This window comes from Elephantulus edwardii, unplaced genomic scaffold, assembly GCF_000299155.1.
Source record: "Elephantulus edwardii isolate Elephantulus edwardi_28Jun2011 unplaced genomic scaffold, EleEdw1.0 scaffold00270, whole genome shotgun sequence".
Taxonomy (NCBI): domain Eukaryota; kingdom Metazoa; phylum Chordata; class Mammalia; order Macroscelidea; family Macroscelididae; genus Elephantulus; species Elephantulus edwardii.
The window spans coordinates 3,074,936-3,101,521 of NW_006400020.1; the positions used below are offsets into that span (position 1 = coordinate 3,074,936).

Consider the following 26,586-nt stretch of genomic DNA (forward strand, 5'->3'; position numbering starts at 1 on the left):
AATTCAACTTAGTGAAATGGGTTGTTTAACAAAAACTTTTGATGGTTGTGTTTTAACCTAAAATAAAAGCTATTTACAAAATTGGCACTTTAGATTAGCAAAACTCTATAGTTTATTTAGATAATTTATAAGTACAGAACTCATCTTTTCATATGTAAATGACTAAAAAGAATAATCAGTGAAGTAATTTGTAATTCCGTAGAGCCTAACCCAATTACTCTATGACATTATTATATGTTGTCAGACATGTTTCTGTCAAATACATTTAAAAAAATACTTAACTACTTTAGTCAAATTTGTGGTTAACCAGAATAATTTTAAAGTTTGATTGAGAAAGTACATTGAAAGTTTATCCTACTAATTTTTTTTCTGTTTGAGAAAAATAAAGATTTCTTTTAAAGGAAGCGAAACAAAAATTAAAATAATCTGTGTTTTGACAGAATGGTTTAAGTGATCTGTGACACTCTAATTATATATCTTAAATTTTTTATAGAGTCTAACTAGCATTTATGTAAATAAGATGAATCTTTGAGTGGCAGAACAATGCTTTAATTGGAAGTAATTATACTCTAGTTAGAAAAATGTTTTAAAACCATATCAAGGTTAAACTCTGAGCAGTTGTTTGTTATGTAAAAGTACAGAGTGAGATTATGAAGTAAGAATAGATGAAATGGAAAAATGTAAGTATCTGTTTTGACTTTAAATGATAATGCTACCATATTGAGTACCAGTTTAATCTAAGTAGTTTATTTCTGTTACCAGTAATTACAAATTGTGAAGTGTGGATGTACACAAGCCTTATAGCAGTCACCCATACAAGACCAAAGGGCAGTATTTGTCAAGGGGTTAAGCTCAAAGGCAGGAAGGGATAGGAAAAAAGGATGAATGGAAATGGGAAACACTGAGGAGAAATGAGTATTATTACAATGTAGGTATTGCAAGCAGTGCTAAAAAAGAAAATGTGTATCACTCATATTGCACTAAAAAGTTAGTTTTTAAACATTTTGTTTTAAAAATATGAGTGGACTCAATTCAAGATGAATTACCAAACAAAAGGAAAGATTTTATTTCTACTCACTACTAGCAAAAAATAAGGCCCCAGGAATAGATGGTATACCAATTGACATATTTCAGCTAACAGATGTTACCCTAACAGTTGTGCCAAGAAATCTGGAGAAAAACCACCTGGCTGACTGACTGGAAGAGATCTATATTTGTTCCCATCCCCAAGGAGGGTGACCCAACAGAGTGTGGAAACTATAGAACAATATAATTAATTTTACATGCAAGCAAGATTCTACTGAAGATTATCCGAAACGACTGGAACAACAAATCAGCAGAAAATTGCCAGAAGTCCAGGCTGAGTTTAGAAGGGGTTGTGGTACTAGAGGTATTGTAGCTAATGTTAGATGGATCTTAGCTGAAAGCAGGGAATACCAGAGGAATGTATATCTGTGTTTCATTGACTATACAAAGGCATTTGACTGTGTGGATCATAACAAACTGTGGCTGATTCTGAGAAGAATGGGAATCCCAGAACACTTGATCGTGCTAATGAGAAACCTGTACTTGGACCAAGAGGCAGTTGTCAGAACAGAGCAAGGAAACACTGCATGGTTCAAAATTGGGAAGGGCGTATGCCAGGGATGTGTCCTGTCTCCATACCTTTTCATCCTGTATGCAGAACAGATTATCTGGGAGGCTGGGCTCTATGAGGAGAAATGTGGGGTCAAGATTGGTGGAAGATCTACCAACAATCTGCGTTATGCAGATGACACAACCCTGCTTGCTGAAACTGAGGAGGACCTGAAGCACTTGCTGCAGAGGGTCAAGGACTGCAGCCTCCAATATGAATTGAGGGTCAATGTGCCACTGGGCCAATTGGCAGCATCAGGATGGATGGTGAAGAGATTGAGATTGTTCACAGCTTCAGTTTGCTTGGCTCCACACTCAACAATCTCGGCACCAGCAGCCAGGAAATTAGAAGACATATTGATATGGGAAAGTCTGCTCTTAGGGACCTCTCCAAAGTACTGAAGAACAATGATGTCTCTTGGGAGACTAAGGTGCGCCTGATACAGGCCATGGTCTTTGCTGTCACTTGTTATGCATGAGAGAATTGCACAATGACTAAGGAGGATAGATGGAGAATTAATGCCTTTGAGCTTTGGTGCTGGAGAAGAGTATTGAGGGTACCATGGACTGCTAGGAAAACAAACAGATTCATCCGGGAAAGGGTCAAACCAGGCTGCTCCTTGGAGGCAAGGATTCTAAGGCTCCGTCTGACATACTTTAGACATGTTGCAAGGAGGGACAGGTCCTTGGAGAGGGACATCATGCTTGGTAGGGTGCAGGGACAGCGCAGAAGGGGAAGGCCCCCTATGAGGTGGATTTATTCAGTGATTGTGGTAATCGGGATGGGTGAGTTGGAGACGGTGCAATTGGCACAGGACAGAGCAGAATTTAGGACTGTTGTACATAGGGTCGCGATGAGTTGCAAGCAACTGGACAGCACATAACAACAACAACAACAACAACAACAACAACTTTGTTAGATGATAAATCCATTAAACATGGGAAGAGCTCATCCTTGAGGATAGTTTAATTATTATTTCACAGAACAGTTATTCTGGGTGAAATGGAAGAGTCTTATTTCCATATATGAAAAAGAACAAGAGATGAATCGTTGTAATTGGCTCTGTAGACATTGTCTCTTCGTGTTATATTGATGACCAAAGACAAAAACACGCATGACTGTTGAGTCGATTCTGATTCAGAGCTGTTGTTATGTGCCATCAAGTTGCAGTTAGACCTGCCTTATTAATTTTCAAGACCATGTTAATTCTAGAACCAAGTTCAGGTCTTTTGTGCAAAGCTTACGACACTTAACCACTGCTAAATGAGGCTAGTACTGTTATATCTGGTGGAACACTCTTCCCCTTTGCACATCACTCTTTGTCAATGTACTGCATCAAGTAACCTGGGTTTGCTATGATTCTGAACCTTGTGCCATTGGGGTATCAAATACCAAAATGGTTTCCCAATGTGGACAGTGTTTGGTGGAGCTCCCGGTTGTTAAACAGATTTGGAAGGAAGAGTGGCATCCACTTCCTAAACCACATGCCTCTGGAAACTATGAACTTGGAGAAACAACGATGGCTATGGAAAGGCATTAGATCTTTTTTGTTCATAGAGTTGCTATGAGTCGACCTTGACTCGACGGCAATCAATAACAGCAACAACAACAACCACTACCTTTGCAGAAGCAGATTGGGACATCTTTCTCCCCCTAGAGAGTTAATGACATAGGCGAACCACTGACCTGTCAGTTAGTAGCCAAGAGCTTGACCACTGTACCACAAAGGCTCCTTACCTTAATGACAGCCCCTGCTAAATCTCAAGAATACTCATATCCCTCTTTTCCAGCGTGACATTTTCTTTGATTTACTTATTATTTGAAAGGAATGCTCTTATTATTGATACCAATATAAAGATATGTATTCTCCCCATTTAAAAAAATACCTGGATATTGTAATTATTTGATCATTTTATTGTATTTAATTAAAAAAAATCCAGTATTATAATTAAAATTTTTTTCTTACTCCTTGCCTCATATAGAGTTTTTAGGAACTTTGGTCATCAAAGAGTTTCAAAGGTGAGAGTGGGTTGAAGTCAGTTGTAGAAGGTTGGTTGCTGGGTGTTGCTCATTGACTGACTCTGAGAAATACGCTCTTGATTGTGTAAATTTGAGAGGTATGATTACTGATGAAATTACTTTAAAAAACCTTTTTGTTGTTTTGGGTCTCTACACATTTTAAGCAGCACAAGGCATTTCCCCCCCTGTTTCTTTTAAATTTTTAATTGTGATTTTAATGAAGTGTACAGAAAAGTTGGATTTTCATTCATTCATCCACTGTTGCACATTTTCTCCTTATCCTTTGCTTCCTCCTCCCCAGTTCACTTTTTTTTAAAATGTTCATTCATTGTTGCACAGTTTCTTCCCTCCCCCTCCTTTTTGCCTCCCCCAATCCACTTTACAGTGAACCTCTTATTCTGGACTTTTGTCATACATATAGTGCTTAATGATATATTCTTTTTAAATAGTTGTTTCCTTCATGTGTTCCATTGTAGTGTTCATTGTGTATCCACTCTTTTCCTAGTTTTCCCCCAACCCTCAGTGTCGCTCTTGTTTTATAACAGTGGTGTTATGCAATATTTGTCCTTTGTGTCTGAGATAATTCACTTAGTGTAATGTCCTTCATTGTCACCCATGTTGTATAATGTTTTAAGAGTTTATTGTTTTTTTCAGTGCTGTGTAGGATTCCATTGTGTGAACATACTATAGTTTTTCTGTGCATTCATTTGTTGATGGGCACTTGGGTTGCTTCCATCTCTTTGCTATTGTGAATAATGCAGTAATGAGCATGGATGTGTATACATCTGTTTGAGTGGTGGCTCTGGTTCCTTTAGGGTATATTCCCAGTAGTGGGATTGCTATGTCAAGTGGCATTTCTATTTCCAACTTTCTGAGAAAGCACCAGACAGCCTTCCATAGTGGTTGCATCATTTTGTATTCCCACCATCAGTGAAAAAGGGTTCCAAACTCTACAGCCATGCCAGCATTTGTTGTTGCCACTCTGTTGAGCTTTGCTGTTATTGTTGGAGTGAAATGATATCTCCTAGTTGTTTTGATTTGCATCTTTCTGAGATGATTTTGAATGTTTCTTCCTGTGTGCATTTGCCAGCTGAATGTCTTTTTCTGATGAAGTGGATATTCATATCCTGTGCTCATTTTGCAATTGGGTTGTTTACCTTTTTCTTGTTGAGGTGCTGGAGTATTCTATAAATTTTACATAGGAGTCCCTAATCAGATATGTCTTTATATTTATTAATATTTCACCCCAGCCTATGTGTATATTTTTTTACCCTGTTGGAGGTTTTTGTGGACATAGGGATTTGATTCTTAGAGGGTCCCATTAATCTATTTTATTCTCTCCTGGTTGTAGATTTTTCATTATGTTTGAAAGAGTGTTCTTACTGTGCATTACGGCTTCTAGAATTCTTCCAAGCTTTTATCTTAAGAAGTTTATAGTCTCCATGTAAAAAATTTTCACAGAATTCGATATTCGGATGGCCATCGACCACATGAAGAAATGTTCAAAATCACTAGGAATAAAGGAGATGCAAATCAAAATCACATTGAGATACCATCTCATTCTAATGCAAAGTTTAACAGGGCAGCAAGAAATAAATATTAGAGAGGCTGTGGCGAGATAGGAACTTTTGTTGTTGTTGATTGCTGTCCAGTCAAGTGTTACTCATAGCGACTCTATGAACAAAAGATCTAATACCTTTCTGTAACTATCCTTATTTCTCCAGGTTTGTAGAGTTTCCACAGACATGTGATTTAGGAAGTGGATACCTCTCCTGCTTCCAAATCTGTTTAACAACTGGGAGCTCCACCAAACACTGTCCATATTAGAAAACCATTTTGTTATTTGGTACCCCAATGGCACAAGGTTCAGCATCATAGCAAACCCAGGTTACTCCATACAGCACATTGACAAAGAATGATGTACAAAGCGGGAAGATTGTTCCACCAAATATAACAGCACTAGTCTTTGTTAGCAGTGGTTATGTGTTGTCAAGTCGAATACAACTGAGAAGCAGCTTTGCATGAAAAACCTGAACTCTGTTCTATAACTGACATAATTTCTGTACATTTATAGAGTTAGAGAGTTTGTAGAGTTTAGAGAGTTTGTAGAGTTTCCAGAGGCATCTAGTTTAGGAAGTGGATGCCACTCCTGCTTCCCAGCATAACTCAATCTGGAAGCTGATCCAGACATTGTACATATTGGGTAGCCATTATAGTATTTGACAAGACTAAGGAAGAGTGTGCAGCATCACAGCAACACCAAGTTGTTCAGTACAGCAAATAGACGAAAGATTTTTGTGTCATTTAAGAAATACTCATTTGAAAATTAAGATTTGGCCTGAGGGCCACGTGGGATTTTAAAGCCTTACGCATTCTTAATCGGATTGTAAAATAGTACAACCACTCTGGAATCCAATTTGATGTTTCCTCAAAAAGCTGAACATAGAAATTCCATATGACCTAGCTATTCTACTGTTTGGAATATAGCCCAATGAAAGAAGAACTGAGGCACAGAAACTTGTACCCCATTGTCCATAGCAGCATTTTTCACTATAGCAAGAACATGAAAACAGCTCAGATGTCCAACCACAATTGAATGGATTGAGAAATTATGATACATTCATTCACATGATGGAATACTATGCAGCAGGCAGGAACAATGATTTTGTAAATTACTACCTAACTTGGGAGGGCCTGGAGAGGATCATGCTAAGTGAATTCAGTCCCATAAGGACAAATAAGGTATAAGAGCATTATTGTAGAATGTGTATGAGCATCTAAGGGAGAAAGAGTGGAACCAGAAGGGTGAGGATGGGCGGGGTGGTAGTGGTGGTGGTGGTTAATCATAGCGTCATACAGTTTAATGAGTGGAAGGATGGGTGGGAAAAGGAAATGAGAAAGATCTGGTGTGAAAAACAATACAAAACAACATCAACAATGTATACAAAAAAAGATGTTAATAGTTTTTGTTTTTACTCCTAGGTTCTTGATCTACCTTGAGTTGGTTTTTGTGTATACTGTGAGGTGTGGATCTTGTTTGAGTTTTCTACAGATGGTTTTCCACTTATGCCAATATCGTTTGTTAAAAAAAGGTGGTTATTTCCCCACTTTTGCTATAGGTAGGTGAGATGATTTCTGGGTTCTCAATTCTATTCCTTTGATCTGTGTATCTGTCACTGTACCATTGCCATGCTTTCTTGACCACCGCGGCTGCATAGTACTATTTGAAATCAGGGATTGTGATGCCTTCTGCCTTGTTTCTCCTTGTTTTCTCTTGCTTTACTTATTCGGAGTCTCTTTCCATTCTAAACAAAATTAGAAATTGTCTTTTCCATCTTGTTAAAGAATAGAATTGGTATCTGTGTTGGGATTGCATTGAACTTGTAGATTGACTTTTGTATAATTGTGATTTTCACAATATTGAGTCTTCCTATCCATGAGCGTAGTATACTCTTCCATTTATACAGGTCTCTTTTTGTTTCACAAAGCATTTTTTATTGTTTTGTATTACTAATGTTTATTTTTACGCATGTATTTATACTTTTTATTGTGCCTTATTCTTCTCTGTATCTTTTAATTGCCTAACAGACAACATCTTTTATTATTCCTATATATGTAGATATTGTTGTGTCTGCTTTTGGTATGGGAATATGATGTCCCTATTTCCTCCCACTTAATTTTTTTTCACCTTTTAAAAAATTTTTTTATACTGGTTTACTTACAGAGTTCGTATACATTGGTTCCCCTACCAGATAATTTACTTTTTTAATGATTTTTTTTCAATTATTGCTGAGTAGAGAATTTTAGGTTAAAAATTTAGCATTCAAAAGTTATTAATAATCATCTGACTTTCTTTTTTCTTTTGATAATTTTTTTTCCTTGCTGATGAATTTTTATTTTTTTAATAGTAATCTGCCTTATATACTTGCCTCTGTATTTGGACTGTTTTATCTATTCTGTTAATTGATTTCTCTGCTTTTGCAATGGAACTGTGCTCTTAGGGCCTTATCATTTTTGTTGATGTCAAATCAAGTTTGTTTTTGGTTTTCTTGCTCTTTCATATGAATTTTATTACAAGTTGCCATATTCTTCAAAAGTATTTCTGATTTTTTAAATTAGAACTTAATTCAGAGATTAATTTGGTTAAGTTGGTATCTTATTCATGAACATAGAAGGTCTATTATTTTAAACTGTTCTTCTGTCATTTTTAATAGGAATTGATTTGTGCTTCCTAGAATACATGTATGTAATGATGTCAGATTTGAGGAGTATGACTCAGGGTGAAGTCTCTCTCAGGGAGGAGTGATAGGGAATGGCAAAGGATACACTGACAAAGAAGATTAATCAGAACTGGCTTTGACAAGCACTGTGGCATTTGGACAAGAACAAACTGGGAGGAGGGTAGAGAGAATAGTGCAACAATGAATGAGTGGAAGCCCAAAATCTCTGTAAATGTTTATGAAAATTAATAAAATATAATTATAGAAAAAAAAAAAGAAATGAGACAGGAAATAAAAAAAAAAAAAAAGATTTGAGGAGTAGGGTGGACCTGATTCAGGCCTTGTTCTTTTGAGTCACTTGCTGTGCATTTGACAGCCGAACAGTGAATAAGGATGACAGAAGAAGAACTTACGCGTTTGAGCTGTGGTTTGGAGAGGAGTGGTGTATATACCATGGACTGCCAAAAGAACAAACATGTCTTGGAGAAAGTGTAGCCGGAGTGCTCCTTAGAGTCAAAGATGGTGAAGCTTTGTCTTACATACTTGGGGCATGTTACTAGGAGAGGTTATTCTTTGCAGAAGGACATCATGCTTGGAAAGGTGAAGGGTTGGTGAAAGGGAGGAAAGCCCTTCACCGGATGGCTTGACATGTGACTGCTGCAGGGAGCTCAAGTATGTCAGAACACATGAGGATGACAGGATAGGAAAGGGGTCCATCGGATCTATTGTTCATAGGGTTGCTGTGAGTCATACTTGACTTGATGGCACCTAATGACAACACAACAACAACAGTGTTGTAATAATGGAAATTTTATAATCTGATAAATCAAAAATTCAAAAGGATTCCAGGTAGAAATGTTTTTAATCCCATCACAGCCCTGATTTAATGCTGATTTGTTCCTAAAATGAAGGAAATTTACATGAGTTTGGCCTGTATCACCTTTTGTCTTAGAGTTTAAAGGAGAGAGAACTACCAGGAAAGAATTGACAGGAGTAGAGTGCATCTTTTGGATTAATCTTCCTCTGATAGAGAGCTCCTTAACATAAAGGAAGACCAAGGCATATGGAGATCTCCAGGGAACATCAGGCACATAGATGCTGAAGGAGACATGGACCTTCCTCTAGAACTGATGTTGTTGTTATGTGCTGTTGAGCCTCTTGTGACTCATTGTGACCCTTTGGACAACAGCTCTGAATCCTGCTATATCCCAAGCTAAGGTCTTACATAACTATCCCCATTACCCCAGTGGTAGAGAAGGAAAATCTTCTCTTAGAGCTGACTCTCTAAATTTGCTTTTATCTCTTCTCATCTTTCTATTAATTTATCTACTTCTTGTTAGGTACCATTAAGTCAACTCTAACTCATAGTGACTTTATACGTACAGCAGATCTTAACTCTGCTGGATCTTAAGCCATCATCACCATCTCCACTCTGCTCAAATCCATTGTTGCAGTCATTGCGTCAGTCTGTCTTGTTTAGTCTTCCTCTCCTTCCTTCAGTGAGACCCTGTACTTTTCCAAGCATGATAGGCTCCTCCAAGGACTGACTCTTCGTGAGTGAGTATCCAAAATGTGAGCTTTGTTGCCTCCAGAGGGCACTTCTTCAGTTTATTCTTTTGGTGATTGTTATGTACTTCAGGGTCAAAACAAATCTATAGCTGACCCTCCAGTGGGTTTTCAGAGGCAGTTGCTCTTTTGGTAGTCCATGGTACTCTTCGCCAACACTACAATTTCAAGTCATCAATTCTTCAGTCTGCTTTATTCATTGTCCATATTTGTTAATATAGTAGAGTCCCAGAAATTACTTTTGCTGTTGTTGTACTCAGTAAAATGAATTTACAGCTTAGTCTATGGGTTTTAAACTTTAATTTTTATAGATCTAAAAAGCAAAATAAAGATACAACCAAGGATCTTTCTGTTTTTGTGGTTATCTTGAGGTTGTGAATAAAAGTAGTAAAATATGGTTGAGAACAAGGTCATATTAATGGCTCAAATGAACCCAAATATATTTTACCTTTATCCAGAATATTTATGTTAGGCTTTGAGAGCTTATTCTGGATTTTATACATACTTAATATCACAACCAACTAGTGACCCTTTTTGGAGGAATGGATAGATCCATTTACTTTATTAAAAGTATTCCCTTTCAATCTTGATTTACCTTGTATAATTTATATACATTAAGTCTGTTTCTACTATAGAGAGGTAACAGAATTGAGACTAGGCAGTGGGCCTCTTGAATTGTTTTACATGTTTTGAAGAAGAGAAATGCTAATTAGAATATGACCTAATGAATACATTTGGGTGTATTGTTTTTTGTGTAGTTTATACTTGCTTTTGAAAGAAATCTCACTAGGCCTGAAGGATTAGTGATTTTTAATTATTGATTAATGACTAATTTTTTTATCAAATATTTTAATTTTCTAAGACCAAAGAGGGTGAAATGAATCAGATTGTCAAATAGTTATTTGTATCTCTTCTACTTGTATAATTTCTAAATTTGTTACTGCTTCACTTCAGTCTCAAGAAGAACTGGATCCTAGATTCTGAACTGTATTTAGTGGTATTTGCTGTTTGCATACATTGTTGCCTCCTTTTCTTTCCTTTTTTGTACTGTACTCTCCTGAAAGTCTGGCTTAAATATAACCTTCTCTTTGAAATTTTTCCTGTTTTTGTAGGTTTTGTATTGTCCATTCAGTAACTGGTTGATGTATTAATTACTTAAGTATTGTCTATTTATTAAGGAAAAATGAAAGCACTCAACCAATGTTAGTGCCTATCAATAATATTATTCATTTGTATACTCTTGACACCAGCAGTCAGGAAATAAAAAAATGTATTGCGATGGGAAAGTCTGCTGTTAGGGACCTCTCTAAAGTACTCAAGAGCAACGGTGTCTCTCTGGAGACTAAGGTGCGCCTGATACAGGCCATGGTCTTTGCAATCACTTGTTATGCATCAGAGAGTTGGACAATGACTAGGGAGGACAGAAGGAGAATTGATGCCTTTGAGCTGTGGTGCTGGAGAAGAGTATTGAATGTACCGTGGACTGCCAAGAAAACAAACAGATTCATCCTGGAGAGGATTAAACCAAGCAACTCCTGGGAGACAAGGATTCTGCGGCTTCATCTGACATACTTTGGGCATGTTGCAAGGAGGGACAGGTCCTTCGAGAGGGACATCATGCTTAGGAGGGTGGAGGGACGGCACAAGAGGGGAAGACCCTCTATGAGATGGATTGATTCAATAACTGGGGTAATTGGGATGGGTGTGTCAGAGGCAGTGCAGTTGGCACAGGATAGAGCAGGGTTTAGGACTGTTGTACATAGGGTCACTATGAGTTGCAAACGACTCGACGGCACATAACAATGACAACAACTTTTATTTTTATTACTAAAGCTGAACATCTCATATGTATATTGGTTATTTGGTTTCCTTTTTGTGAATTGTGTCTTATACCTTTTGCCTTTTTTTCTTGTTGACCATTTAAATTTATAGAATGACTTGAAAGCTCACTAATAATTATATAAGCATGTCACATATTTTAAAAATGTCAATTCATGATGTCACTGTCAGCATGGCTGTTGAAGAAGGAATGCAACACTTTTAGGAGTTTTAATATGATGAGCTTTATGAAAGTAAAGACTAAGTTTGGGGAGGTGCGGGGGAGATTGTGTACCAATGAGGGAGTTTTTCTTTTGCTTTTCAAGGAGAGGAGCAAACGGGGGGGGGGGGGTTGTGCGGGGAGAAGGGTGCAACAATGAATGAATGGAATTCCAAAATCTCTGTAGATGTTCATTGAAATGAAAAATAAACAACCTAAATTAAAAAAAAAGAAACATATAACATCTTATAAAATGAATGATAAAACATTTTAAATGATTTGTGTTTGTGGCTTGCTATTAAAAAAGCAACATTAAACACCTAAGACCTTAAAGTGCTTTAAAAAAAAAAAGACTAAGTTTTAAGGTTTAATTGGACATTTTCCAGTGAAAAGATCTAGGAAGCGGACATCTAAATACAGACTTGTTAAGCTACTTAATATTGAGTCGATTGCATATTTATCATAATGAATGATGATTGTGGTAATAGTAGTTGTACTAGAGGTACTCTAGAGGTAGAAGGAAAGGTAAAACTCAGCTGTATTCCAGTGGGTGGTAGTATTTTCTCTGCATCTCCTAGTTGTATTATGACTAAAATTATTGTTCACTGGATCATTTAAGTTTGTAAGTATTAGAGGTCTGTATGGAATTTTGTGAGCTATCTTCTGATTGCTGTAATGAGAAGCTTGAGTCTTGGAGTCATATAAACTTAGTATATGACTTTGGATGGTATTTTGAACTGTATCTTAAGTTTGGTAAAATTTTCTTTGTGAATAACTGAGGATAATGTAGCTGTGGTAGCCTATATTAACAAGTCATTTTTAATCATATTAGTCAGCCTTTAGTGATGGGGGGGGGCAGTGATAGACAGCCTCCAAAAACCTGTTGGAGGGTCAGCTGTGACTCCGTTCTGTGCTCCATTGGTGTTTAGTGATTGGGAGAAAAATTGTTGTTTATTCCAATCATAAACTGAACTGAAACAGGATAAGTTTGTTGGCGTCTTACTTGATGATTCATCTAGTCATTAGTGTATTTTTGTGGATGAATTGTTAAATTGCTTATAATGGCATCCACTTCCTAAATAACATGCCTCCAGAAACTCTGTGAACTTTCATAAATGTCGATAGTTGTAGAGGGGCTTCTTTTGTTCATAGGATCACTATGAGTTGTGCTCAACTTGAAAGTAATCAACAATAACAACGACAAATGGCAACTACTGATGAGTAGGAGCTCTGGTGTCATAATCTGTAGGAAGTTGTTCTGTAAACACAAAGGCCACTCTTCTCTGTTTACTCAAATCAATTAGCATCTTTGAGGAGTAGCATGTTAAGTGTTGTGCTACTAATTGAAAGGTCAATAGTTCAAATCCACCATCAGCTGGGGGCGAAAGATAGGCGACTCCTCCTTTTAACATTTGTCGCTTGGGAAATTTGATAGGTGATTGCTGAAAGTCAAAATGAACTTACTGGTAGGGAGTTGAGTTTTGTTACTAGTAGTACAGGACTGAGCATTTTATAAGGTTGCTTTTCACATCTGTGTTCCTGCTCACCTCTCTGTGTCTTCCCTTTCTCCAATAATAGTGTGCTCATCACTTTATTGTATATTGCCTTTCCTTCACCCTATGATGTGTCTGTTGGATGCTATTTAACTAGTTACTCATTTCCCCCCTCCTCCCTTTCTTTCCCTGGAATGTTTCTGTTTCTGAATGTAAACCTTTCTGTAGTTTTTATAATAGTGGGTGATGCAGTACTTATCTTTCTGTGACTGGCTTATTTTGTGCAGCTTCATAACCTCCAGATTCATTCACATAATGTAGTGTTTTGTGACATCTTCATTCTTTTAATATTGCTTAGTATTCCATTTTGTTTACATTTGTTTATCTACTGTTGATGAGCAGTAAGATTGTTTCCATTTCTTTGTTGTTGTAAATAATAATTGCATTGAACATAGATGTGTGTTTATCTGTTTTTATTGTAGCTCTTTGTTTAGAATATATACTTAGTATTGAAACTGCTGAATCAAATGGTATTTCTGTTTCCAATTCTTTAAAGGAGACGCCAAGCTCTTATTTTGTAAATAATGAATGAAGTATGGATCTTACTTAATTTTTTTTTGAAATGGATATTCAGTTTTTCCAGTACCATTTGTTAAAGAGTCTGTCTTACTGGATTTTGACTTTTGTCAAGGATGAGCTGTCTAGATTCTCAGTTCTATTCCATTGGTCTGTGAGTCTTTTGTACCAGTACCAAGCTCCTTTGGCCTCTAGCTGTATAATATGTCCTGATATTGGGTAGCATGAGATTTCCTACTTTATTCTTTGTTGGTGCTTTACTTATTCTGGGTTTCTGTCCTTTCCATTTAAAGTTGGTGGTTGGATGGGATCTGGCTAGGCATTGTATTCCATCTATAGATAACTTTGAGTAATACTGACAGTTTTTGTAACATTGTTATTGTTTTACCCTTGGGTTGAAACTGACCCATAGCTGACCTGCGGATTTTCCATCCTTCTCCCCTGGGGTGGCTGGTGGCCTCGAACTGCGTGCCTTCGGGATTGCAGCACCGCTATGTTCTTATGTAGATCTCTTAGTTTCTTAAAAAGTTATTTCTATGTATAAAACTCAAAACCTCTAACTCATTCCTGTTGAGTTGGAACCTAATTGTAGCTGACCTTCCACAGGGTTTCTGAGGCCACAGATCACATGGAAACAGATTGCCCATCTTTCTTTAGGTGAGCAGACGGGGATTTGAACTGCTTGTACTGCCAGAAAAGTGCCACTTTGGGGTCTGCAGCCTAACTCCCTACAGTGTAGGCCACCAGAACTCCCTTTATTTGTATAAGTTATTTTTATCTCTAGGCACATGTGTTACTCAATATTTTCTACTTTTAGTAGCTATTGTGTATGGTTTTGTGTGCCTTTCTTCCTTCTTAAAGCTATCGTGGTTGTTGTAAAGGAATCTGATTTTTGGGTGTTGTTGATCTTATACTTTGATACTGCTGAATCTGTCAATTAGTTTCAGTAGTCTTGCTGAGTGTTTGGAATATTCTGTGTACAATAAATGTTTTTTCTGCAAATAGGAAAAGTTTTGCTTCTTCAGCAAGATTTTATTTGCCTGTGATATTAATAGTATAGTCTGTATTACATTTAATAGTTCTATGAAGAGTAAAGAATGGTGTAAAGTAAGAGCTATTATTGTATCCATTTTGTAGATTACAAACTAATCAAAGAGAGATAAAGCAAATTATGTTGTTGTTAGGTGTCATTAAGTCAACTATTACTCATAGCAACCCTGAGAAGAATAGATTGGAGCCCTGCACCATTCTTACGATCTCCTGCATGCCCTGAGCCCATTGTTCCCATCACAGTGTCAGTATATCTTGTGGAGGATAAGTCTACCTCTCTTCCTCTGACCCCCTACATTTCCTAGCATAATTTCTCTTACAAGGAGTGACTCCTCCTAACAACAAGGACAAAGTAGTTGAGGCTAAATTTCACTGTCCTTGCCTCTAAAGAACACTCTCATTGCCCTTCTTAAAAAAAAACAAACACAACAGACTTTGTTTTTTGTGCGAGAAGGATGAACAGTCTCTTCTCATATGATATACTGCCTCTGAAAACCTGCTGGAGGTTCAGCTAGCTTGTGACTTGATGACACACTACAACCACCACCACCATCTGGGTGTTTGGTTTTTTCCCCCAGTCCATGCAATATTCAGTATTCTTTTCCAGCATCACAACTCAAAGGCATTACTTTTTCTTCTGTCTTCCTTATTCATTATCTTACTTTCAGATGTGTAGTAAGTAATTGAAAATACCATGAACTGAATCAGGTCCACCTTAGTCTTCAAACTGACATTTTGCACTTTGCAGAGGTCTTTGGCATTGGATTTTCCTAATCCAAATTGATTTCTGTTTAAGTAAGTTTTGTTGTTAGTGTTATCCTGTGACTCATTGTACAATAGCTCTAAACCCCATCCTATCCTGAGACAGTCTCACTGTCTCTCACATACCTACCTCCATTACCCCCGTTACTGTGTCAGTCCATCTCATCCAGGATCTTTCTCTCCTGCACTGTCCCTGAACACTTCTGCTGTCTCATGCAGCCACTGCTGTCACTCCTTTCTTCCTTTTACTTACCCTAAAATCTGGAGGAGATCAATAATTATTACCATTCCATAAAAGGTGATCCAGCAGAGTGTGGAAATTATTGAGCAATAGCATTACTCTCACATGCAAGCAAGATCTTGCTGAAAATTATTAAAAAAATGACTAGAACAGTTCTTTGACAGAGACCTACCAGAAATACAAGGTAGATTTATAAGAGGCTGTGGCACTAGGGATACCATTGCCAATGTCAGATGGATCTTGGCTGAAAATTGTATCAGGGGAATGCCTGTCTGTGTTTCATTGACTACAAAAAAAGCATTTAACAGTGTGGCTCACAAGAAATTGTGGGTGACACTGAGAAGAATGGGAATCCCAGAACACCTGGTGGACCAGGAAGCAGTTGTCAGGACACAGCAGGGAAACACAGCATGATTCACAGCATGAAAATGGAGTGTGTCAGGAATGTGTCCTGTCTCCATACCTTTTCACCTTTTCAATCTATATGCAGAACAGAACATTTGAGAGCCTGGGCTTTATTGGGAGGAATGTGACATCAGAATTGAAGGAAGACTCATCCACAGCTTCCATTATGCTAAAGATACACCTTGATGTCTGAAACTGAGGAAGACCTGAAGCATTTGTGGCAGAAGGTCAAGTCTTCACTATGGATTGAAGTCCACCATAAAGAAGACAAAGATTCTCCTGACTGGGCCATTTGGCATCACCGTGACAGATGGAGAAAAGATTTTTAATATTTTCAGTTTTCTATATTATGAACATAGTGTACAATCCATAAACTAGAGCTTATATTTTTTTCTCCTTTGTTTTATTTATTTTTCCAGCCTCTTAATTTTATTTATTTATTTTGGATTTCCATTCATTCATTGTTGCATACGTTCCTCCCTGCCCACCCCTCCCAAGTAAAAAAATAAAATTCTTTCATTGTTATACAATCTGCCCCCCCCCCCCAGTCCACTCCACTATGTAGGTTTCATTCTGGACTTTGTCATGACAGTAATACCTAATCATATATTCCTCCTAAACAGTACTCTCCTTCATCTGTTTCAATGCAGTATATATTATTTATCCCCTCTTAGTCTCCCCCTAACGCCAATGTCATTCCTGCTTTACAACAGTGGCACTATAGACTGGGAAAAAATATTTGGTAATGACATATCTGATAAGGGACTTATATCTAGATTTATAAAAAATACTTGAGCACCACAACAAGATAAAGGTAAACAAACCAGTTGCAAAATGGGCATAGGATATGAACAAATACTTCACCAAGAAGACATTCAGATGGCAAACAAACACATGAAGAAATGTTGAAAATCCCTAGCTTTAAGAGCGATACAAATCAAAACCACTATGTAATCTCACCCCAGTAAGAATAGCAAAATTTAACAGAACAGCAAACAGCAAATACTGGTGAGGTTGTGGAGAAACTGGAACCCTTATTCAGTCTTGGTGGGAGTGTAAAATGGTGTAACCACAGCCTACAATATGGATTGAGGCTCAATGTCAAGAAGACAGAGATTCTCACCACTGGACCTATTTGCAGCATCAGGATAGATGGTGAAGAGATTGAGATTGTTCACAGCTTTAGTTTGCTTGGCTCCACAGTCAACACTCTTGGCATCAGTAGCCAGGAAATTAAAAGACGTATTGCGATAGGAAAGTCTGCTGTTAGGGACCTCTCCAAAGTATTGAAGAGCAGTGGTGTTTCTCTGGAGACTAAGGTGCATCTGATATAGGCCATGGTCTTTGCAATCACTTGTTATGCATCGGAGAGTCGGACAGTGACTAGGGAGGATAGAAGGAGAATTGATGCCTTTGAGCTAGGAAAACAAACAAACATCCTGGAGAGGGTGAAACTGGGCGGCTCCTTGGAGGCAAGGATTCTGAGGCTTTGCCTGACATACTTTGGTCATGTTGTGAGGAGGGATTGGTCCTTGGAGAAAGACATCATGCTTGGGAGGGTGGAGGGCAGGTTGCAGGAGGGGAAGGCCCTCTATGAGGTGGATTGATTCAGTGATTGGGGTAATCGGGATGGGTGTGTCAGAGACAGTGAGATTGGCACAGGACAGAACAGAGTTTAGGGCTGTTGTAAATAGGGTCGCCATGAATCGCAAACGACTCAACAGCACATAACAATAACAACAGCAACTATAGAAAGCAGTATGGTGCTTTCTCAAAAAGTTGGAAATAGAAATTCCATTTGACCCAGTAGTTCCACTACTGGGAATATACCCTAAATAAACCAGAACTGTCATGCAAGCAGATATATGCACACCCATGTTTATTGCAGCTTTGTTCACAATAGCAAAGAGTTGGAAATAACTCAACTGCCCATCAACAAATGAATGGATAGAGAAGTTGTGGTATAGTCACACAATGAAATACTATGCTGCGTTGAAAAACAGGGAACTCATGAACTATTATACAAATGGGTGACCCTGGAGAATGACATTATGCTGAGTGAAATATCTCAGTAACAAAAGGTCAAATACTGCATAGAGCTTACATTTTTAAGCACAGATAGTTTAATTTTGATGGTCTTAGAACTAAAGCCTTGCAAATAGTTGTGTTTTTCTTATATTTTATGAATATAATTTGCCTTCGGCTTTAGGTGATTTTTGGAGCAGATTTTTTTCTTCTTCTTCTTTTTGTCAAGGCATACCAATTTCTTAAGATTTAGTAGAGTTTAAAAGTTTGTTACTATTTTGTTCTTGGTAATTGGACACTTTTCTGGGCTCTGTGCCTGCAGTGCCTTTGGAGGTACATTTGCCGTTGCGTTACTGGGGTAATTCACATTTGGCTTTCCCAGTCCCTTTGCTGCATGTTTCCCCTTTGTGTAATAGATACGCATTCATGCAGGATTTACAGCTCCATATATTTTGAGTGCTTTTCTGTTGTCTTCTGATCTCTTTTTCAGGAATCTTTTAATGTGGGAAAGGATTTTAAATGTCTACCCACTGACCATTTTCACAGTAGAGTATCAATTCTCTTTCCCTGCAGATCAAGGGATAAGCAGCTTGTATATATGTATATTTACATATGGTGTAAGTAGTGAAAGCTTTCATTTTAAATCACTGGTTGTGGGATTTTGTGATAGATTATTAATCTTTTTTTTTTTGCCAGACATGTGCAATCCAGATTTCATGAAAGACAACCCCTCACTGCCCTTTTGTATATAATAATGGTTAAAATATTCTAGTTTTGTTTCCTAATGTATGTACTTTGCGTTGAACAGAAGAACTGTGTGTATTTTTTTTTTTTTTTAACCTCATAAATTTTTTTATTGTTTAGATCCTGGGATATATTATACTTTCAACCCTGTGCTTTTGGTGTGGATAGAGGAATAACTGATTTGCTGTGCTGTTTTTAACCAGAGAGTGTTTGTCTCTTTCTGAATACCTTAGAACCCTATTAAATGTATGTATTCTTTCTTCCAAGAGAGAAGGTAGGAGTATTTTGACCATAACAAAATTGGAATATGACACTTGATAGACGATCAGATAGTCTTCCATGTAAACTTAAGTAATACTTTCAAGATTTAAGGTTATCAGAGATTGCTACTTATTTCTCAGATTTCACTAAACCATTGATTTTTTCAGCAAGAAGTTTTGGGCCATTTCGGTGTTTGATTATATCATGTATGTTATAAAGACTAAAAGGAAACACATGCAAAAATAATAAGTGTAAGTGCAATATTAATACAATTTAAAGTAAACTGTATAGAGGTGATTTTGGAAAATTTAGCAAAAATAGAGGTTTTTATACAAAGCACTTAAGTTCTTTTAAAAGACATATTTATCCTACTTCCTCTATTTCTATTTCTTTTTTCCTTTTCATTTAGGAGTACAGAATGGAAAAATGAACTTTAGCCATCTCTTGTTGTTGTATGTATGGAAGAACTCCTTGCATGTCTGGAGTTCATCAGTAGTTTGTGCTACACATCTCTTTTCCAACATCTTCCACTCTTTTTCGTGTCATCTTCAATTTTATGACATTAATTTTAGCTCTTAGTTAAAAGTAGTCTTATTTAACCTAAGCCAAAAAGAGAGTTTATTTCTTCAGGTAACTGAAAGGTTTTTGCAGAGCTTGTTTTAGAATAGCTTGATTCAGGGTGAAAATAGAACTTACATTCACTTATTTATTTAATTCCTCTCTCTATATATATATTTTCCCCCTTATAAATACAAAATGCTTACTAGTAGCTTCCTGTGCTGTGTTTACTCTTTCTACTTGAAATTTAGTAGAAAAGAGATAGTCTACCGAGAGTTTTGTGCTTCGTTGCTACTGACTAGGTCATGTGTTTTTGACCAAATGATTGTGGTCACTGGCATATGATGTGGTAATTGGCTTAGACCTAGGCTATATGTTCTGACCCAACACTAAGAGAGAATTGAGACTAGAAATTCATAATTTCAGAGTGGATAAAGAGTGAAATCCTAAAGGGAAATCCAAGTATATTAGTAGGAGTAGGTTGAATGTAATTTTTACTATATGGAAAAAATGACAAATGTTTCTATATATTTCTACCTAAAGCCAAAACATAAAATCAAGCAAAATCCACTGAAACACCTTTCAAAATGAGTGCTCAGCTTTTGAAGACTTGTCTGGTGACATTGGAGTCAAAGTTGTTGAGTCCTAGATCGTCCTCCCATCTTCCACAATAAGGCAATTGAAGTAAGGTCCAAGTAGCTTAAAGGTCCTATTCCAGAATTGTGGAGAATCTCTCCTCTGGGACTAAAGGCTGACAGTTCTCTTTGGACTAGGATGACATCACCCCGGTGTTAGTTCTGATGTCCTTGGTCCCTTCTATCCTAAGGGTTTTTTTACCCTGAGAGGTACTAGTGTATCAGAATATTAGGAGAATCATTTCTTTGTGTAGAAGATGATACTTCCTTTTTTTTTAACATGGATCAAACACAATATATTTACATGATAAAAATAATAATTTTTTATAATTCAAAAAATAAGCACAAAATTTTACCACATCATGATAAATGGAGGAAAAAAATTGAAATTATCTATGACTTCAAGAAGATGATACTTCTTGCTTCTCATTTGGTGTCTCCCATGAAGCGAGATTGAGTTCAGTGTCCTTTGCACTTACCTCTTAAAATTTCCAGCTGTAGCATTAACATGATCATGCGTTTTAGAATTTTCATAGCAATCATATGCCACATCTTAATCTCTGATTAAATATATTATACACATTATGCTTCATTACATCCTTTCTAAATATTTTGATTGGATTATAAACACTTTTCTTTTTATTTTCCACTTTATAGTATTGCCTCCTAAAATAGACTTTTCCTTCTACCTTAACTAAGTAAATTAAGCTTACAAAGGTAATTCTTTGGCTTCCATTATTGGTAGACTGCCCAGTTCTCACCTTAGTTAGTATTCTTCCTGGCATTTCTCCCAGTTCTGTTTCCTTTTCTTCAGTCAAGCCCACCTTCATGTGCTTTATTTTTATATTGTACATTCCTCTTTGGGCAGACTGCCTGTCATATAGTGCTGCCTGCCCTCCCTCTCTGTCATAATCTGGCCCCTAGCTCATCACAGCTGTCTGTAGTGATGAGGTTTTAGTGTAAGAACTCCTGGGTGTGGAGCCAGAAGACCAAATCTTTAGTGCTAGAGTTGTTACTTATTAGTTCTGTGACCCTGAGTACATTGTGTAACTCCTTTATACTTCCAGATTCTTAATCCTAAAATGGGCATAATATCATATTACTTGCCTTACCTACCTCAGTGTTTTTATTCTGAAGAACAAAAGATAATGATGAATATAAGAGCATTTTGTAAGTTCTGTGCAATTATAAGTTACTGTTGTTGTTTGTTGTTGGATACTGTAGAGTTGGAACTGACCCATACGTGACCCTCTGGCAGGTTTTCAAAGGCCGTTAATTACAGGTGATGAAATTGCCCATCCTTCTCCCATGGATTAGCTGGTGGCCTTGAATACTGTGCCTTCGGAATTACAGCACAGCTTCTTACCACTAGGCCACCATAAATTACTAGGGTTTTATTTTAAGGCAAACATTTAGAAATGGTAGTTTTAAATTACTAATTATTTAATAATTTTAATTTATTAAAATGATTAATGTATATTCTCTATCATTAGAGAAACCACATTTAAAGATTATGATGTCCTATTCAATTAAAGGTATGTTTGATTTTAGGAAATTAAGAATGTATGAGTTAATTTCCCAGGAAATGGAAGTTTAGTTTTTGATAGCGAATCTCTAATTTTGACAATATTGGATAGAGATAATTTTGTAAATAAAATTTTTATTTTACACTGGTTTACTTTCAAAGTTCATGTACATTGTTTTGAAATATTTTTCCCCCTCTTTTTTTAAATTGAGATTTTATAAGTTTATAAAGAACTTGGGGTTGCCATTCATTTATTGTTGCACATTTTCCTCCCTGCCTCTCCCCCACAGCCTAGTTTGCTTTTTATTTTTGGGAAAAAAGTTCTTTCATTGTTAAACAGTCTCCTTCCCCCCCAGACCTCTTTTCTATGCAGCTCTTATTCTGGACTCTTGTCATAACCAATAATACCTAATCATATATTCCTTTTATACAGTTCTCTCCCTCATCTGTTTCAATGCTGTGTACAATATTTATCCCCTCTTTTCTTAGTTTTCCCCAGCCCCCATGTCAGTCCTGTTTTATAACAGTGGAATTATACGGTACTTATCTTTTTTGTGACTGATATATTTCACTCACCATAATGTCCTCCAGGGTCACCCATTTTGTATAATATTTCATGAGTTCTTTGTTTTTCAGCACAGCATAATATTCCATTGTGTGAATATACCACAGCTTCTTTATCCGTTCATTTGTTGATGGGTACTTTGGTTGTTTCCAACCAAAACCACAATAAACATGGGTGTGCGTATATCTGCTTGGGAGGCAGTTCTGGTTTCTTTAGGGTATATTCCCAGTAGTGGAATTGCTGGGTCAAATGGAATTTCTATTTCCAACTTTTTGAGAGAGCGCCATACTGCTCTCCATAGTGATTGCACCGTTTTACACTCCCACCAAGAGTGAATAAGGGTTCCAGTTTCTCCAAAACCTCGCCAGCATTTGTTGTTTGTTGTTCTGTTGAATTTTGCTGTTCTTACTAGGGTGAGATGATATAGTTGTTTTGATTTGCATCTCTCTTAGAGCTGGGGATTTTGAACATTTCTTTGTGTTTGTTCATTGTCTGAATGTCTTCTTTGGTGAAGTGTCTGTTCATATCCTGTGCCCATTTTGCAATTGGATTGTTTACCTTTACCTTGTTGTGGTGCTTGAATATTCTGTAAATTCTAGATATAAGTCCCTTGTCTGACATGTCATTACTAAATATTCTCCCCCAGTCTGTGGCTTCCCTTTTTACCCTGTTGGAGAAGTTTTTAGATGTGCATAGAGATTTGATTCTTAGCAGGCCCCATTTATCTATTTTATCCCTTCGTGGTTGTAGGTTTTTCAGGATGCTTGGAAGACTGTTCATGTTGTGGATTAGTGCTTCTAGAGCTCTTCCAGGCTTTTCTTTAATGAAGTTTATAGTCCTTGGTTTTAGTCCTAGGTCCTTGATCCAGTTGTTCTTTGTGTATGATGTGAGGTGTGGGTCTTGAGTTTTCTGCAGATGGTTTTCCAATTTTGCTAACTTCATTTGTTAAAAAAGCTGTCATTTCCCCACTTAACTGATTTCATCTCCTTGTCAAAAATCAGTTGATCATTGGTAGATGGTGGATTTCTGGATTTTCAGTTCTGTTCCATTGATCTATGTGTCTGTCATAGACAGTACCACACTGTCTTGACCACCACGGCAGTGTAGTACTATTTGAAATCAGGGAGTGAGATGACTCCCAACTTGTTTCTCTTTTTCATGAGTGCTTTGCTTATTTGGGGTCTCTTTCCATTCCAAATGAAATTGAAGTTTGCCTTTTCCATCTTTTTGAAGAATGGGATTGGTATTTGGATTGAGAATGCGTTGAACGTGTAGATTGCCTTTGGTAGGATTGTCATTTTTACGATATTGAGCCTTCCTATCCATATGCAAGGGATAATCTTGATGGAGATCTTTTTAAATTACTGTTATTAGCTGCTGTCTAGTCAAGTATGATTCATAGCAATCCTCATCATCTCTAACACACTTGAGTCCATTATTGCTATCGCTGTGTTAGTCCATCTTGTGAGGATCTCCCTTTCCTTTGTTGACCCTCCATCTTTCCTAGCATGATGTCCCTTTCCTAGGAATAACATTTTCTAGCAGTGTATTCAAAGTATGTGAGATGAAGCTTCGCCAGCCATACTTTTCCCAAGAGTTATGTTTGTTCTTTTGGCATTCTACAAGATATTGATTGCTCTTCTTCAACACCACAACTCAAAGGCATCAATTATTTTTCCGTCATCCTTATTCATTATTCGACTCTCAGACACATAGTAAGTGAAAAGATCATGTCCTGAATCATGTCTTCAAGGTCTTCACTCAGTGTCTCAGTCTTCAAACTGACAGCATTGCTCCTCAATAATTTGGAGAGGCCTCTGAGTACAGACTTGGTAGTGTGGCATGTCTCCTGATCTCCTGAATGCAGGTACCAAGGGGTGTTGATTGTAGAGTGTATAATTCTCTATGTTATTAACCAAAGTTTGTAAATTCCCTCTTCTCAACTTTTAATTCCATGAGGTAAGGAAATGACATTATAGCAGAAGTTCATGAAAAATTTCAAAGGGTGAAAAAGAATCACTGTTGTCATCTTCACTCCTACCCCCACTTCTGCTTCTTTGAGGTAAGCCAGTTAATAGTTTCTTGTGGGATTTTTTTACTATCTATGTATGAATATCTTGATTCATATAAGAGATTCATGTTATTTTTGATATCATGTGCTTTGCCTTTTTCCCTTTTTTAAACTATTGTTATGTCTTAGAGGTAGTCCCTTATTACTGCATATAGCTCTTAAGGTTTATATCTTTTTCTCCCAGATCTTTGGATAAAATAGCTTCAGTTTTCATTTTTTTGCTGTCATAAACAAAACCACAGAACTTTTGTTTATTGGCATACTTGTGTTAATTGCATATATTCAGAGAAATGGTATTATTAAACCAAATCATATTTATATCTTAATAGCTTTTACTTGGGGAATGGCTGTATTTAAGCCATATAGGATCTTTTCTCTTCAAGGACAATTTAATTTGTGAGAAAAGACTACAAATTGGCTCCCAGACTATTACACGTATTACACTTTCTCTTGCTCATTGTGACCTTGTCTGGCCTGTTATTGTTAGGTGCTGTCAGGTTGAGTACGACTCATAGCAACCCTTTGAACAATTGATCTGAACTCTGTCATATGCTGTTCCATCCTTATCATCTCTTAATTCTTCCTAAGAACATGCCCAAAGTATGTGAGATGAAGCTTCATAATATTTGCTTTCAGAGAACACTCTAGCTGCACTTTCTTCAAGACGTATCTCTTTGTTCTTTTTACAGTATCTAAATTATAGAACTCAAACACATTGTCATCAAGCTGGAACCAATTCATAGCTGACCCTCCAGCCCGTTTTCTGAGGCTGTAAGTTGCACAGAAGTAGTTTGCTCATCTTTCCCCAAGGAATGGGCCGCTGGATTCGAACTGCCAGGGAGACACAACTTTGAGCTAGCAGGGCAACTCCTTATAGAGTCTGCCATCAGAGCTCCCTTACAAAGAATTGTGGAGTTTCCCTGTTTTCTTCCTGGAGTACTCTGACTCTTCTTCATTCCCTGTGTTTTTATCTAACTTCTTTCAGTAGAGTTTATTGTTAATTCTACTACAGAAATTTTCACGAGACTGTAGCCAAAGTTACATGCATGTTAAGGAACTCTTGTTGCACCCTGATTAAGTGTTATACTGTTAACAGAAAACCTGGTGGTTTGAACCTACTCACTGGCTCTGTATGATAAAGGTCTTAAATTGTGCTTGTGTAGAGATTATAGCGAGAAGACACTATGGGTCAATTGTACTGTCACTTGGGATTACATGGAAATTAATTTGAAAATATCCAACAGTCACATCTATCTGTTAGTTACTACTACAGCTACTTTTACTATTGTTGATTCCAGCTCATGGCCCTGTGTGCATCAGAGTGAAACTCTGCCCAGTCTATGCCATTTTTAGTCTCTGCTTTGCCTGCTGTTGAAGTGACAGTGTCAGTTCATTTCCTTGAGAGTCATCAACTCTCCTCATCAATCGAATTCTTCAGGCCATTATTACAATCACTGTCACTCCATTTTTTTGAAGTTCTTCCACTTCTTCGTTGTCCCCTCCTAACAGTATGCCCAAAATACATGATGTCAAGCTTCACCTTGCCTCTAAGGAGTACCCTAGTTGCACTTTCTCCAAGACTTATGTTTGTTCTTTTGACAATCCATGAGATATTCTGTACTCTTCTCCTGAACCACAACACAAAGCTATCTGTTTGTCTTCTGTCATCCTTAGTCATTGTCTAACTTTCAGATACATAACAAGCAATTAAAAAGATTATAGCTTAAATCAGATGCACCTTAATCTTGAAACTGACATCTTTGCTCTTTGACACTTTAAGGAGTTCCTTGACAGCAGATTTACCCAGGGCAATACCTACTACTGCTATTTAATATTGCTAAAGATCATCCAAAAATGGTTAGAAAAGTACACTGACAAGGAAGTTCAAGTGGGCTTAGAAGAAGCGGTGACACCAGGGATATCATTGCTGATGTCAGATGGATTCTGGATGAAAGCAGGAAATACCAGAAGAATGTCTATTTGTATTTTATTGACTATTGTAAAAAGAGCAAGGGCTGCATGTGAACAACCATATCTGACCTTTACCAATTCCACAAAGCATAACAATGCCCATTGACAACATACAACTAATTCCCAGGAGGTCAGTCATGTCCTTTATGCTCCAGTTCCTCTTTCTACTCACCCAAACCCAATCTTACTACTTTACTAGATCCAGAATCCAATATGATAGCATGC

At 37.1% G+C, this 26,586-nt stretch overlaps 1 protein-coding gene across 1 annotated transcript in view; it reads left to right on the forward strand.

Annotated features, from left to right (window-relative positions):
• STK3 (serine/threonine kinase 3) overlaps positions 1-26,586 on the forward strand; it is a 347,232-nt gene that overhangs the window by 42,794 nt on the left and 277,852 nt on the right. The gene's annotated exons all lie outside the window — the stretch shown is intronic.